We start from the raw sequence: 14526 nt of genomic DNA, 5'->3' as shown, positions 1-14526 counted from the left end.
ATCTTCTTCATTATTCTCAGCCTAGGATTTGAATGGTGGAACTCATATTTGAAGTCAATTGGGTATGGAACAAAGAGGGTTTTGATATAGAGGGAGAATTTATATAGAATTTCAAAAATCCAGCAACCTCTTCTTTTTTTCTCAGAAATTTTAGTTCTTTTATGTATCAAATACAAGCAAGCACTTCACATCTCAGCCATTGACACTTCAAATGACACTCACATAAAGAGCTAGGTGTTGATTTTGTGTTTAATCCACCAAGCAACCAGAAAATGTGGATTTTTTTCCCTAACCAAATCAATTTTCAATTTTCAATTAATTTAATTTTAAAAATTAATCAAATACAAAATTCAATTTCTAAAAATTGAATTTAAAATTGAATAGTAATTTGATTTTAATTAATTAAACAAATTTAGTATCAAATATTAAATTAATCAATCATCTAATTTTAAATATGAATCATATTCATGTAGTCAATATTTTAATATTTTAAACTCTTCAATTTCGTTTAATTTCAACAAAATTAAACGTTAATTATATCAAATATAATTATCCAAACCATAAATTGAATTTCAACATTTCAAATTCAAACCCTAATTTAGAATTTGAATACTTCAAATTGAAACCCTTCGATTTTAAACATTTCAAAACCACTCAATTCACTAATCCAAAGTGTTAATATTTTACGAGCTAGTAGAGGAACATTATCTACAGATCATGAGCTCCAACAATTTGAAATTAATTGGCTGAACTCTTTAGATTGAATTAATCAATATTCGTTAACTGCCAAGACACACTACTATAGCTCGATAGTTGCACTCTTTTCACTGTATATATAATTCTGTCCACTTGGTTTAACCATAATCAGTAAGTCAATCATTCACAGGTTATTCGTAATAACGACTGGGTCAAATATTGTTTTACCCCCAAATATACATTTTGTTCTTTAAGTTCCACTGATCCTCTATGAAAAATTGATTTATGATCCAATCACTAAACCAAATCCCTCTCGGGCCATTGAGAGGGTGAGGTCCATTGTTCAAGACATGGATTCAGTATTTAAGAGAACAACCTCTCTACTATCCCTAAATTGGGTAGGTGTGAATTTCGTTTAGCACCCTATGTCCCCAGCTATCTACCCAGTCTTACTCCTAAATGGGAGGCTTATTGTGTCGGCATTGTTGAGTCAACCATCACCTATACAAATCCAAGGATGATCTCGAATAAATAGGAGTTCATAGTTAGCTCAGGATAAAGATCGAGTTACCTAGGTAATCGATTCGAAACAGTCAATCTTAAACAGTAAACACCATTATAAAGTAAGAGTGATTTATTTATTGGTCCAATCTTATGCAAACTCATTGCATATGACGTCCCCGCTCCTCATGTTACTACATGAACGAATCAGGATCATTTTATTTGTAGCACTTTATAACAAATTTTAATAACTACAAAGTGAGTCACGTCCAATAGTGTTACCAAAATAAGACACTCAACCTTATTCATATACTATAGACCGTTTTGGCTATTTACTCGAACTTGATCCATCTTTATGTCGCCACACAAGTTCAAGTATTCATATAATGGTCATGGGTCTTTAGTTTATTGGATTTAGTATTTACAAGTGCAATTTACATATTCAACAACAATTTTATCAAATAAATATCAATAACATCTTTATTGATAATAGGAAATGTTTAACATTACAAACTGCGAGTTTTAGGACATAAAACCCAACACAATACTCAATATATATTTCTTTCTTACTTTCTCTCATTAGCTCTTTTACGAGCAATTGACCAAAAGAAATGGTGTTTTTATTCATGGAGCTTTGAGCTCAATCTTTGAGTGCAAAGTGGTTTGAGTTACACAACGTTTCAATTGAGTTGTTATATCTTAGACGGGATAGGACAAAGAAATATTTGTTGCATCGTTGGTTGATATAAATAGATACGACTTATATCGCAGAGGGCTTGAAACTCTTTAAATAAAGCGAGATATTCACGCCTCAACCTAATTATTAACATATTTGTTTTCTCCATATAACTTCATTTTCCTTTGTTATTTGAACTTTTTTTCATCAATACGTACTTTATTTGTAATCCTGCTGTATTATAGTTCACATATTTAAAAAATTGTGACAATTTAATTTCAAAGCTTTAGTATGTAATTATTTTGGTCTTTACCATTTAAAATTTATAATAATTTAATCTCAAATTTTATAATTAATAAATATGGAATTTAGTGAGAAGTAACAAAAATTCCTTTAAGTGGAGGATACAATAAAAATTTCCCCAAATTGACCTCTTTTTGGGGAGTTTGGAAATAGCAAAAAGAAAGGAGATTTAGTGTAAGTTAAATGCATGGGTGATCTCTTTAGGGGGCGTTTGAAGCGAGGAGGTGGTTATTATAATCCTAGATTATTATAGTTGGGTTATAATAATTTGTATTTTGATTGTAGATTATTTTAGTTTGAGTTATAATATGTTTAGGGTGTAAACTATTTTAGTTTGAGAAGAAGATAGTAAATACTGTAACAAAGAATAAAAAAAAAATGATTAACATAGAATAGTAAAAACTGTAGCAAATAGTGAATACTCTAGCAAATGGAGGGTCTTGAAATAGTGTTGATTGTAGCTAATTGGGGAATACAAAATAATATTTACTGTAGCAAGATTTGATTACTATAGTTTATGATAATTCTTGTCCCAAACACACCCTTAATCTTTTAATTAGTTATGCATGTCTTAACTCTTGTACTGGGCGTATTATGCCCTAGTTTGTTATTTTGTGTACTTGTAATTTGATTATCTTGTACAGCCCACTAGCTTTAGGACAAGTGGAAGATTGTTGGGGTTGAATCTCGTAGGGTCCTGTAGTTTGTAAATACTTGTATGAACAAACATTCTGTGATTAATGATATATGATATTTTATTCACTTCTGTCTATGAAATATATGATATTTTGGTTGCATTAACCACAAACCAATAAACTAAGATCTATGGTTATCGTTGTAACTTAAACATGTATGTGGAGACATACAAGTGGATCGTGTTTAAATGATAACCTGAATGGTCTGTAGTATATGGATAATGTTGGGTACCTTATCCTGGTGACACTACGATTATGACCCGCTTTGTAGGTGTTACAAATGTTGTAAAGTGCTATAAATGATCTAATCCTGATTATTCATGTGTTAGACATGTCAACGAGGATATTCTATACAAAGGAGTTTGTATAAGACCAGACCACAAAATGCTTAGTCTCGTTATATAACGTCATTCATAATAGAGACTTTCATTTCACTAGGATGACCATAGGTAACATGACCTTAATCCTGAGTGAGTTGTGAACTTTTGCCTATTAGGACGGTTCTTTGATTTACATGGGTGAGATTGACTAGATCGCCGACTCAACAAGCCTACCATCGTGGGGATTCATTTGATTGGGGAGTTGGGAACTTACCTACACAAGATGGAATTCACTTCTTCCCTAAAACAGGAGTAAGTAGATAAATTGCTCCTTTAAGGGCTGATTCCGAGTCTTGAACAATGTGGTGCCACACCATCTCTTGGCCCAAGAGGGGTTTAGTTATAGTGGGACTATGATTTATTGTTCATTAGAGGGATCAGTGGTACTTAAGGAGTTAGATGTAACTACAGGGGCAAAATAGTAATTTGGCCCAGCTGTACTTACGAGCGATTTATGAAGAGTCATCGTACTGTTGATTGGTTATATCCAATGGACACAAAAATATATTTGTAGTGCGAATAGTGCAGCTATCAGTCTTTAATAAAGTGCCCAACAGTTAATGGATGGTGGATAATGTAATTGAAGAGTTTAATCCGTTATTCACGTATGGTTGAAGCTTCAAGCTACATGTCCATAAGGTCCCCTTAGTAGCTCAATGGATTTAAGTTGATAATCAGTTTTTGGGTTAATTTGAAATGTTTAAATTAATAATGGGAAATTTGATTATATATGATATAATTCAATTAATTCAATTATATAAGATATAATTGATATAATGTATTTAATACATTATTGTTTGATTGGAGGAACTAATATTTGAATATAATTCAAATATATTTTCTATGAATTAAATTCATAGTTATTAAATTTAATATAAATATGATTTATATTAAATGTCATAAAATAGAGAAAAAAGAACTATGGTTTATATATTGTATATGATGCAATATTAAAACTATAGATTATAAATATAATATGATAGTTAGTTATCATATTTATTATGATTTTTTAATTATATGATAATTAACTCTTTTTTCTCAATAACCACCCTTAGTGGGTAGTTATTTAGTTTTAATGGTAAATTGGGATAAATGAAATTGTTTTAATTATTCCAAAGACAAGTGAACAACATACGCGATTAACAATCGAGTATCTACATGATTGCTTAAGAGACTATACGATAACCTTATTATATACACGATCGAGAGACTTGTCTATGCGATAGACTTGTCTATGCGATAGACTTGTTCGTTTACACGATAGTGTTGTTTGTCTACTCGATCGTCTTCCTCCTCAAACTCTAAACCTTCCCTCTAACCAAAATTAGCCAAAGCCCACCACTTCTGGATTCTCACACCGGAATACCAAGGTCACCAAGTGGTAGTGTCCTGTTTGGTTCGAGGATCAAGTTGTTGCTTGCTGCTTGATCGAGGGAGTTCGTGACTTGTTTACTGCGTTCGTGAACGAGTACTATCAAGGGATTTACTTGAAGAACGGTTCTTAAAAGGTATAGTCTCTTGATCCTTTGTTTTTATTTGAAAGCATGCTGTAATTTAAGATTTATGCATAATATGTTCTTGTATGACTATAAATGTATGTGTTCATTCACAATGGGATTTGAACGATCTGCTTCCATTCAAAGATTCTTTGTAAATAGAGTTCCTTCATTAAATATAGTTAAGTTAGGTCAAGTTAGTTAAAAATACGAATTTAGTCTTGTACATTTATTGAAATAACAATTTATTCTTAAAATTTTAGTATGTGTAATAATTTAGTTCATATACTTTTAAAATTGTGATGATTTAATCTTGAAACTTTAATATGTAATTATTTCAATCTCTACCGTTTAAGATTTGTAGTAATTTAGTCCCAAAAGTTATAATTAATAACTATGAAATCTAGTGAGAAGTAAACAAAAACTCCTCTTTAAGTAGGATGGTGGATACAATAAAAACTTCCCCAAATAATTTACCTCTGTTTGGGTAAGAGTTAGATAAGAAATAGCAAAAGAAGGAGATTTAGTGTAAGTTAAATGAGACTTAAATTATCCCATTTACCTTTTAATCAATGATGTGTATCTTAATTAGTTGATTAGTTATATCCAAATCAATTAATATGTATTTAGTTTTATACATTTATTGAAACAACAATTTGATCTCAAAGTTTTAAAGCATGCAATGTGTTAGTTCATATATTTTTAAAATTGTAGTGATTTAGTTTTAATTTAATATTTATAATGATTTAATCTTTAATATAAAAAGTTCGTAAAAGCAAAATAATTATTTTCAAGATACATATGCATTTGTGATATAATTTATAAGAAAAATGAAAGACTAAAAGAGAACCAACATATATTCAAAATGATATGTATATCTACACAATGAAAAAGATGTCCAAACTATTCAAATCAAATCTCAAACATAGTAAGTAAAATTGAAAGCATGTGTATGCAATTAATGCAAAAAAATAAATTAAATCAACAACAATAATAATAAATGAAACCAATATTATTGTGACAACAAAAAATCCTAGAGAATCACATAAGAGAGTGTTAATATGAATATATGTATGAAAATTTGATGTGTATTATTCAACACTAATTGATTCCCCAAATGCATTTAGCAATTTGAGAGGAAAGTAAAATAATGAATGAAGAAATTTCAAATCTTCCTTTGTGAGAGAGAGGAAAAGAAAGTACACCAACCAATAGTTCTAGCTTTGAGGGTTATGTGTCCCTTTTCAAAAGAAATCAACCCTTTTATAAAGTGATTATCAAGGAAGGATAAGAGCAATTCTTGTATCTTAGAGAGGGATAGAGAAAGAGATCATAGAAATATCAGTGAGAATGAGAAGAGAGAGAGAAAAAAGAGATGGAGATTAGAAAAGGAAGAGAGAGATAGGGTGGTGATGAAGTTGAGAGTTAATTTAAAGTTTGTCCATTATTATAATTTATTTAGAAAACAACACTTATTTTTGTGTATTTTATCCAATTGTCCGATCATTATTTCTTACCTGATAAATTATCGTGAGTGTGAAAATATGTTTTAATTACTTATAAAAATGGGTATATCCCAAGTATTATTAAATACACTCAAACTTTGAATATGTTTTCAAGATTTTGAAAGTCTTGACATAGTTCTCGAGTTTTAGAATTGATTCCAAGTTATTATTATTATTTTAAAGAAAATCATACATAACATCATTTGTCACACCATGATATATGATATCATATATGATGTCATTTATGTAAAATGACATGGTAGCTAATGGATTATATATTTTTTTTAAATAGCCAATGTGTAATAATTGATTTTGCTATTAATGTTGTAAATGAAATGTCAAATGTATATTTTGAGTCACAATGAATGGATACTATGACTTTTTTAATCAAAACGAGCAAAACTTAATTGATATGCGAGATGTGTTAGCAATCAAGAGATTCGTAGTTCGAATTCTCCACCTCCTATTTTATATATATATATATATATATATATATATATATATATATCAAACAACGCCTACAAAAATTAAGTTGTAAATAATATTGGTATGCCTTCTAGTTTTTACCCATTAGTTATCAAATCACTTTTGTTCTATTTCTACGTAGAAAACAAACCAAGAATTGTTCTGAACTGTTAATGGTACCTTTTGGGATACTCTAAGACATGAGAAAGAAGTTTGGGTATATTTAGTTATGTTGCTTATGTTGCATCTGGTACATTGGTTATCAGTGAGAGAATTCAAGTCAATGTGAAGATTTGTTGGAATGCTTTGAATTTGTTACTTGGGGCTTCGAACAACCAAGTACGAAGGTCTCGTTGACCTAAGTGATTTATGTATTTTCCATCTTTATGTAATTTACGTTTATGACTATAAAGTTTAGTGCAGTGCGATATATAAACCTTAGAGGTGACATTCATTTTGTATTCTATAACATTCTCTCTAATAAAACTTTTCTCCCTCTGTCTCGTAGTAGCTAACACACTGTTAGTGAGCTATGTAAATCTATGGTCGATTCTCTATTCTTTACATTTTCTGCATTCTTTATTTATTAATTTGGTAACACCTTTGTTATAACTATTCGGTCAAGGTAGTTACATACAAAGTGTTGTATTCTTTCATGTGTAGGTGTAATATATATCATAGATATGAAACAGTCATCATCTAACATTAAAGATATGTTTGAATGAGCAGTCACATTTGTTGTCTTGTTACAACTATATTTCGAGTCAAGTGGTTACACAACAATGTAGTATATCTTTTCCTCTATAGATGTGATCTAAATCATATATACGAAATTGAAGAAACCTTTGACGGTCCTCGTGCGAAAAACGGGATTGGACCTAAAAATCCAAAATTTACATAATGTGTATTTTAAAGCAAACAAACAAAAATTATGCATCTAATCAGAAAAATACAATATGTTTGAGAAAAAATTACAAAATTGAAAATGAGTTTATAAACCCTTACCTTTGAAGAACTGTTCTTCAAGTAAAATCCCTCGAACCAAAAAGGACACCACCACGATGTTACCACTGTATTCTCTAGATGAGAATCTAGAAGGTGTGGGCTCTGGTTATTTTGAAAAAGAGGGAATTTTTTAGAGAGAAGAGAAGGGGAAGATTAGGAAAATCACGGAACGTTTTTGTGTTCGTCGTTCTTTGTGAAAAAACCAAAGGAAGGAGAAAGGATCCCAACCCCACTAACGTGTATTAGAAAGAAAATAATTTTTTAAATAAATTAAAATAATTTATTTTAATAAATAATTTAATATATGTTTATATGATATATTAAACTATGTGTTATATCAAATATAACATATATAACCTATAGTTTCTATATTATATCAAATACAATATTACCTATAGTTTCTATTCTTTCAACAACAACATTTAATATAAATCTCATTTATATTAAATTTAATTATATGAATCCAGTTCGTATAATTAATATTTAAATCATATTCAAATATTTATTCTCTCTCATATATACTTTATATTATAACGTATCAAATACATTATAGTAATTATATCATATATAATTAGATTAAATTAATTATAACACATTTAATTAATTTGAACAATTAATTTGAACCATTCAAATTAATCCAAAAATTGATTCTCATTAATTCTCGTTGAGCTATAGAGGGGACCTCTGAACCTATAACTTGAAGCTCGGTACATGAATAATTAGTCAAACTCCTTAATTAAAATATTCACCATCCGTTAATTGTCGGGAACTCTATTAAAAATCGACAGCTGCACTCTTTGCGCTATAGATATATTTTTGTGTCCATTGGATATAAGCATTCAATAGTACAATGACTCTTCACAAATTGCTCATAAGTACAGCTGGACCAAAATTACCGTTTTACCCTGTAGTTACATCTAACTTCTTAAGTATCACTGATGCCTCTAATGAACAATAAATCATAGTCCAATTATGGCCAAACCCTTCTCGGGCTAGGAGACCCGAAATCAGCCCTTAAGAATAATTTATCTGCGTGCCCTGACATTAAGGAATGAGTGAATTCCTTCTTATATAGTTATGTTCCCAGCTCCCCAATCTGACGAATCCTCATAATGGTAAGCTTATGGAGTCGGCGATCTGGCTACTCTCATCCATATAAATCAAAGGACCGTCTTCCTAAGTAGGAGTTCATAACTCACTCAGGATTCAAGTTATATTACCTATGGTCATCCTGATGAAATGTAAGTCTCTATTACGAACGACATTATATAATGAGACTAGTCATTTTATGGTCCGGTCTTATACAAACTCCTTACAAAAGAGTTTGTATAGAATATCTTCGCTCATATGTCTCCACATGAATGATCGGGATCAGATCATTTGTAGCACTTTACAACAATTGTAACATCTACAAAGCGGGTCATACTCGTAGTGTCACCAGGATAAGGTATCCAACCTTATCCATCTACTACAGACCATTTAGGTTATCACATGATCTACCCATATGTCTCTACATACATGTTTAAGCTACAAGATAATCTTAGATGTTAGTTTATTGGTTTGTGGATTAATGCAACTAAATATTAAATAAAACATCACATATTTTATTAGATAAATAAGATGTTTGTACAATACGATTACAAACTATAGAACTCTACAAGATTTAGAGCACCAACCCCAACAATCTTCCAGTTGACCTAAGCTAGTGGGTGTACAATATAAAAGTCAAACTAATATATAAAGTACACAAACAATAAACTAGGACATAACACACCCAGTACAAATAGTCATGATCTAATGGTGGTTATATGTTTGAATGGACAATCATGTCATTTTTTTCATTAAGATCATTTGAGTCGAAGTGGTATATCTTTTTTCATATATGTATATAATTTAGACTATAGATATGAAACACCACGATCTAACATAGGCCAGACTGGACATATATTTAAACAGATAATCATGCCATTTATTCTTTAAAATTTCATAAATTCACTGTTTTATTCATTAATTAGAATATTTTTAAACATCTTTTATGTACTAAAATAAAAATATAAATTCCGCATGTCTCGCACGTGTTATGGTCTAGAAAAGGTTTAATAATATAAATTAAAATATTCCTCAAAACTTTATACTTTATTAAAAAAAAAAAAAAAAAAAGTCAACAACTTTATGAAGTTTCATTAGTATTCTCAAACTTTTCTGGTTAAAAAAACAAAGTTCAAATTCCTTTGTCGTTAGTATATAGATGAAAACTATTAATATCCTTATTTAAAAAAGTTAGACTCTCAAAAATTGCATTAATATACTCTTTTAACTCTAAACAAAAAAAAAAAAAAACTTGAAAAATACTCTTACCGATAGTATATAACCGAAAACTGTTTTATGAATTGAATCAAGTTCAAATCAATGTATTCCATTGAACTAAACATGCAATTTATTAAAGAAAAAACAAATTTATGTGATGGACTTTATATCCATAAAATTTAAACAAATTAAAATGTTAAGGAAAGATGCGGTCTTTATTAATAAGTTTGATGGATATCTTTCCTTAAAAAATTACAAAAATAAATAAATAAATAAAATTGATGAACCTCTTGAACAAGAATTTCGTTTTGGGAAAAAAGATCAACATGAACAAACTTCCAAATGTAATTAAATTTCTTTTTTTATTATTATAAATTTAATTCTTTACGTCAATATAGTATATAGTTTGATTAAAAAAATAATAATAAATTAGTGCTCAAATTTTCATTCTTATATGTTAAATTAAAATAAAAGGTTTGATTCTTTGGTAACTCATAATTATCCTTGTACTTCATTAAATTCGTATATTATGAGTTTTTTAATTAAAATTACGTGTCGGTTTTTATAATGTAACATGATAGTTCATAACCACATTTACTTCTTAATTAGTTTATGAATCACATTAAAAAAATAAAAAATATTTAAATTTTAATAATGTTTTTCAAATATTAACTAAATCTTTACATAAATTTTAAAGTAAAAAATTAAGATCGGATTTGATAACCATTTGGTTTTTAGTTTTTAATTTTTAATTTTTAAAAATTAAACCTATTTCCTCTTAATTTCTTACTATAATTTTCATCTTTCTTAAGTAAAAAAGTCGAAGTCTTTAGGCAAATTCTAAAAACAAAAATAAAATTTTAATGTTCTATTTGGTAATCATTTGGTTTCTAGTTTATGATTTTTTAAAATCAAGTCTATAAATTGTTTCTAGCTCTGAATTTCTTGATTTGTTATGTACTATTTACCAATATTTTCAAAAACCATGTTAAGCTTAAAAAAAAAAAATACTTTTTTAAAACTTTTTTTTTATTAACTTAGCTAAGAATTCAACTATTTTACTAAAAAAATGTGAGAAACTGAGAGAAAGTATTCTTATTTTCAAAAACCAAAAATCAATAACTAAGGTCTCATTTGATAACCATTTCGTCTTTAGTTTTTTATTTTTGAAAAGTAAACCTATTTCTTCTTCATTTCTTAAATACAATAGTTGAATTTTTAGCCAAATTTCAGAAACAAAAACAAGTTTTTAAAAGCTAATTTTTTTAGTTTTCAAAATTTGACTTAGGTTTTTGAGTTGTCGGTAAAAAGTAGATAACAAAGAGAGAAATTTGGAGGTAAAAGTAGTATCTATAGATTTAATTTTAAAAAATAAAAAACCAAAAATCAAATTGTTACCAAACGGGACCAAAATAGTTACCAAACGGATCTTAACTTTTTTTTTTTTAATTTTCAAATTTTGATTTATTTTTTAAAATATTAGTAAAAATTAAATAACAAAGCAAATAATTTAGATGAAAATGATGTTTATAGAGTTAATTTTCAAAATCCAAAAAATTAAATGAGATATATTATATATTAAGTTCAATGACTAAATTATTAGTTTGAATATAAATTATTATTTTTAGTTTCATGAAAGTTTAAGAATGTTATGTCTCTTTTAAGCAAAATGATTTTTTTTATAGTTTTAATAGAAAATTATTTTATAAAACATATAGAAATATTGCAAACTTTTTAATCACTCATCTCTCTTCAAATCCACAATGCATATTTTACAGAATATTGAGGAAATTTTAGGTTGCAACTCCATATTCAAAGTTGTCAATCAACCACCATAGTGAATTACTAGACATATAATTCATCAAATAAAAACAATTTTATACTAATTAACTTTATATCCACATAATTCAAATATATCATTCAAAATATTAAGAAAGATGTAGCTTTTATAGAATTGATACTTGGATTACCTTGAAAACATGTTGGGTCCCAATGGACTGTCGCGGGGTTACCACAGGGCCCAAGTTTTGTCAAAGCGAGCAAAACTTAATTGATATGCGATATGTGTTAGCAACCAAGAGGTTCATAGGTCGAATTCTCCACCTCCTATTCTATGTATGTGTATGTATATATATAAATATATATATATATATATATATACATTTATTTATTTATTTAAAAACTCTTATTTAATTACTTAAAAAGCCAATTACGAACAACGCCTACAAAATTAAGTTGTAAATAATATTGGTATGCCTTCTAGTTTTTACCCATTAGTTGTCACATAACTTTTGTACTATTTCTATGTAGAAAACAAACAAAGAATTGTTCTGAATTGTTAGTGGTACCTTTTGGGACACTCCGAGACATGAGAAGAAGTCTGGGTACATCTAGTTATGTTGCTCATGTTGCATCTGGTACATTGGTTATCAATGAGAGAATTTAAGTCAATGTGGAGATTCGTTTTAATGCCTTGAATTTGTTATTTGGGGCTTCGAACAACCAAGTACAGTGGTCTCGTTGACCTAAGTTATTTACGTATTTTCCATCTTTATGTAATTTATGTTTATGACTCTAAGGTTTAGTGCTATATAAACCCTTAGAAGTGTCATTTGTATTCCGTAACATTCTCTCTAATATAATTTTTCTCCCTTTGTCTCATGGATATAACTAATACACTGTTAGTGAACTACGTAAATCTATGGTTGATTATCTATACTTTACATTTTCTGCATTCTTTATTTATTGATTTTGTAACACCTTTGTTATAACTATTCTGTATTCTTTTGTGTGTAGGTGTGATATATACCATAGATATGAAACGATCACCATCTAACATTAAATATATGTTTGAATGAGCATTCACATTTGTTGCCTTGTTACAACTATATTTCGAGTCAAATGGTTACACAACAATGTAGTATATCTTTTCCTCTATAGATGTGATCTAAATCATATATACGAAATTGAAGAAACCTTTGACGGTCCTTGTGCGGAAAACAGGATTGGACCCAAAAATCCAAAATTTATAGAATGTTTATTTTAAAGCAAACAAACAGAAATTATGCATCTAATAAAAGAAATACAACATGCTTGAGAAAAGATTACATAATAGAAAATGAGTTTATAAACTCTTACCTTTGAATAACCGTTCTTCAAGTAAAATCCCTTGAACCAGAAAGGACACCACCATGATGTTACCATTGTATTCTCTGGATGAGAATTTAGAAGTGTGGACTCTGACTATTTTGGAAAAGAGGAAATTTTTTAGAGAGGAGAGGAAGATTAGGAAAATCACATAACGTTTTTGTGTTCGTTGTTCTTTGTGAAAAAACCAAATGAAGGAGAAAGGACCTCAACCCCACTAACATGTATTAGAAAGAAACGAATTTTTTAAATAAAATAAAATAATTTATTTTAATAAATAATTAAATATATATTTATATGATAACTACAATATCATATAATATATATATATATATATATATATATATATATATATATATTAAACTATATGTTATATCAAATATAACATACATAACCTATAATTTCTATATTATATCAAATATAATATAATTTATAGTTTCTATTCTTTCAACAACGACATTTAATATAAATCTCATTTATATTAAATTTAATTATATGTATCCAATTCACTTAATTAATATTTGAATCATATTCAAATATTTATATTCTCTCATATATACTTTATATTATAATGTATCAAATACATTATAGTAATTATATCATATAGTTAGATTAAATTAATTATATCACATACTATTAATCCTCCCAATTAATTTGAACAATTCAAATTAATCCAAAAAGTGGTTCTCATTAATTCCCATTGAGCTACAGAGGGGACCTCATGAACCTATAACTTGAAGGTCCAACGGTACACGAATAATTAATTAATCTCTTTAATCAAAATATTCACCATCTGTTAACTATCGGGCGCTCCACTAAAGACCGACAATCGCACTATTCGCACTACAAATATATTTTTGTGTCAATTGGATATAACCAATCAACAATATGATGACCCTTCATAAATTGCTCGTAAGTACAGCTAGGCCAAAATTATTGTTTTGCCTCTGTGGTTAAAACTAACTTCTTAAGCATCACTGATCCCTCTAATGAACAATAAATCATAGTTCAACTATGACCAAACCCCTCTCGGGCCAGTAGAGAGTGTGACATCACATTGTTTGAGACCCGAAATCAGCCTTTAAGGGAGTAATTTATCTACTTACCCCGACATTAGGGAATGAGTGAATTTCTTCTTGTGTAGCTGTGTTCCCAGCTCCCCAATGAGACGAATCCCTAGAATGATAAGCTTATTGAGTCGGTGATCTGGCTACTCTCACCCATATAAATCAAAGGACCGCCTTCATAAGCAGGAGTTCACAACATACTCAGGATTCAGGTTATGTTACCTATGGTCATCCTGGTGAAATGTAAGTCTTTATTATGAACGACGTTATATAACGAGACTGG

The sequence above is a fragment of the Benincasa hispida genome, chromosome 6, assembly GCF_027475165.1.
Source record: "Benincasa hispida cultivar pf3 chromosome 6, pf3_genome.v1.1, whole genome shotgun sequence".
In the NCBI taxonomy this organism is placed as follows: Eukaryota; Viridiplantae; Streptophyta; class Magnoliopsida; order Cucurbitales; family Cucurbitaceae; genus Benincasa; species Benincasa hispida.
This window is presented reverse-complemented; position numbering follows the sequence as displayed.